Consider the following 4,007-nt stretch of genomic DNA (forward strand, 5'->3'; position numbering starts at 1 on the left):
ATTGTCCAACTTCTTCTTAGCTCCCCTTGCCCCTCGTTAACCTTTCCTAAACATTATTGTATTCTCTCCTTCTATAACACTGGCTTTTTAAAATCCAAATAATGTATCATATATTTTAAAATAACTAGAAGTCATTGAATGCTTTACCACAAAGAAGTGGCTAATGTTTGAGGTGATGGATGCATTAATTACTCCAATTTGATAATATACAAAGAATACGTATATTGAACCTTCACATTGTACCATATAAATTTGTATAATTATGGTGTCTATTTAAAATAAAACACCTTAGTAATTTAAAAAAATTAACAAATTTAATCCAATAATACAAAACACTTATTAGATCTTAGCCAAATATGATTTATCCCAGAAATGCAAAATTCGTTTACTTTTTAAAAAATAAAAACCAAAAAACCTTATGGTCATTTCACCAGAGGCAAAAAAAAAGTGATTGAGAAAAACCCAAATCTTTTATTTTAAAATAAAATCCATCATTCCGTCATCTGGAAATAAATCAAATTTTCAGTCTCCTAAAGAGCATCGATGAAAAATACACTTAATACCATTTTAATTGTGAAAGAGTAAATGCTTTCCATGTAAAATTAAAGAAAAAGAGCCAGGAATATTTGTTTTCACAATTTCTACTCTATTGAAATAAGAAAAAAGATCAAGAGAGAAAAATATAAGCCTTTTGGATTGGATGAAAGTATTAAAAATTATCTTTATTTCAGAAAGTCACCTATATGAAAATCCTATGGAAAAAAAACTACTAAAATTATCAAGTGTTTTAATATTTCTAATGGTATACAATTATAATTTTAGAGGGGTGAAGCCAATGTAAAGATTATGTATTATCAATGTACACTTGTAAATTGAAACTAAAAATTCAATAAAATTTGTATCAGTATACACTATGAAACATCTAAGAATAAATTTGATAAAATATATGCAAATCTGCACTTTGAAAACTTTAAAATGGTTTTGAGAAAATTAAACATAAATGTGGATATATTTCATCAAACCCTGAAGTGATTTTGTAAAAATTGACAAACTGATTCTAAAATCCATATATAATTGCAAGGATGTAAAGCAGATAAAACAATGTTGAAACAAAGAAACAAAATTTGAGGACTTACTTTACCTAATTTCAAGATGAACCTTAAGTTACAACAAGCAAAAATGTGTATTTTGGATCAAATAGACAATGAAGTCAATGGAGTGTGTAGGGTGTTCAGATATAGACTTACAAATATATTTTTGAAAAAATAGCAAAGATAATTCACAGAAGAAAGTTAAGAACTTTTAAGAAATGTTTTAAAACAATTGGATATTCATGTGTAAAGAAAAGGGAACTTCTGTAAATTGCATTATACATAGATATTAACTCAAAATGAATCATGAATCCAAATGCAAAACCTAAAACTGTAAAAATGTCTAGGAAAAAAAAAGCAAAAGAAATCTCTGTGACTTCATGATATAAAGACTTCTCAATTGAGAAACCAAAATAAAATCTAAGTTAACACCCTTTGAATTTCAAAAACACTGTTAAATGAATAAAAGACTAGCCATAGACTCAGAGAATGTATGTAGAGAGAAATCCAGTAGTTCAAAACACAATAATGAGAAAATAAACAAAGCAAATATAATGGGTAAGATATGCACAGATATTTCACCAAAGAAAGTATCCAGGAAAAAATAGACACAAAAATGGTGCTTAACTTCTTTAGTTATTATTGAAATGCAAATTGAATCTATAAATAAAATTTCTTATACACTGATGAGAATTGCTAAAATTAAAAGGTTGACCATAACAAATTTTGTCAAGGATTTGGAGCAATTGGAATTTCACATATTGCTGTTAGGAATATAAAACGACACAAACACTATGGAAAATACTTTGATGGTTCCTTATAAAGATAAACATATTCCTATCATATAAATCAACTGTATAAAACTGATGTTCAAGAGTAAAAGGAGTACATGTCCATAGTAAGTACAAGGTTGTATTTACACATTTATTTCTAATAAGTAAAAACTAAAGACCAAATGCTCATCCCTAGGTGAATAAGTAAATGATGTGCTACATACACTCAGAGAAATATTAGCCAGCAATAAAAATTACACAGAACAACACGGAAGAAAGCATGTCAAGTATCCAGGAAGATTGTGGTGAGAAGGGGGTTCAGAAGAATAATAAAGTGTCACAATGAACATGCTTATTATTTTGATTTTATTAATAGCTTTATGCATCTATACCTCTGTTTAAAATTGTGTAATTATAATATTTGCCAATTTATTAACTAAAACTGCAGTTGATTTAGGGGAATAAGAGGAAAAGCACTGGTATAATTGTTATTTCTAACTAAAAATAGACCAAAAGGAATCTGTGTTTCTTTCTACACACACATACACACACAAATATATACCTAAATGTCGATAATGTCAACAGTAAATTAGCATTTTCAGTTTTCTTTCATAAACTTTGATATCACATGAATAGTCTTTGCATATTTGAAAAATCAATGCTTTATGACTTGGAGTTTTCCTTTTTATCATTTATATTTTGATAGAATATTTTAAAGTGACAGTATTTGTCTATTTTCTTTGGATTGAGTGTTAATATTGTTTTACAATATTTTCATTTAAAAAAGAATGCCTTCAAATCTATTTTTAGATTAATAATAAAATTAAGTATTTTATATTATGCTTAGTTGGGGCAAAACAAGTTAGATTGCTATTATTGCATATTGATGTTAGGGATATGTGATGCACATTATGGTCTGTTTTAAAGGTTCAAACTCTTATAAAAACTACAATCTTAAATGGCTTCATTTGCAGTTTTCAAGTTCTATCACACAAAGTGAAGCATTTTTCCTAAATGGTACAAAGTTTACAAATGACATGTTTACTTAGTTTTTGTAAATACTGTGCTACAAAATGATGTGAATCATTTGCAAAAGAAATAATTCTGCTTATATGATAGTAGAAATAATTTATATGGGTCATCTTTAAAACTCAAAATCAAGTCAAAACAAAAACTTTAAATTACACATAGTATCTATTTGGAGGGACTATTTTAAAAAAACTAATTGGTTTCATTTTTTAATACAGAGAAAAATTTAAAAATTGAAAAATATTTATAAGTAGTCACACATATAGCTAGCTATCTATTTTTGGTCCTCCAGCACTTAAAACGCTTGGACATTATTGATTAGTTTCCAAATTTACAGTGTTTAATAAATGTCAATATAGTAAAAATAATATGTGGCAAACTTTGGTCTGATATGTATTTTTATTGTAACATGGCAGCAAGGTTTGGATTGGGTATAACTAACTTTTAATCTGCTTTAAAAATTTTTCAATGGCACTCCCACTCAGTTCTCAAATGAGGCAGGAGTGAGTCTCACCTTTGAAAGATAAGTGATATTGAAATAATCATTACTTGTTTTTGAAATTATGCCTCTTTCATCACCTTAGTTAGTATTTCCAGATACCTCTTAATATTAAACTTCACATTTCTTAGAAATCTGTTTGGAAAAACGTCAGTATAGCAGGACATGTTTATATTTGTGGTACTGCTTATTCACTTTGAACTGTTGTCCAGAGTAGCAGTCAAAAGTATAAAATAAAAATTCAGATAAATTCAAAAGCAGTTTCTGCTTTCTATGAGTGGCACTTAAAATTTGATTTTGAATTTGATTGCCTTTCTGTTTTTTGAAAAAACCTTTGTGGGATCATTTCATTTAAATTCATCTAAAATTTAAATAATAATAAGAATCTCCCTAAGAAGTAGGGTTCTGTTTAGTAGTGTAAATTCGTCCTACAAAGCAGTATCACTCCACACATTATGTTCTTGGTGTACATACATGTTCTTATATATGAAATCATATAAATCCTTTACATACCTGAAAGGATTGTTCTAAGACATGATTAGTAGAGTATTAATACATGACTCTTACACACATCTGTTCAGTGTTCTGTGCAGTCACATGAGCACTGACATGGAA

Source organism: Sciurus vulgaris, assembly GCF_902686455.1.
Source record: "Sciurus vulgaris genome assembly, chromosome: 10".
In the NCBI taxonomy this organism is placed as follows: domain Eukaryota; kingdom Metazoa; phylum Chordata; class Mammalia; order Rodentia; family Sciuridae; genus Sciurus; species Sciurus vulgaris.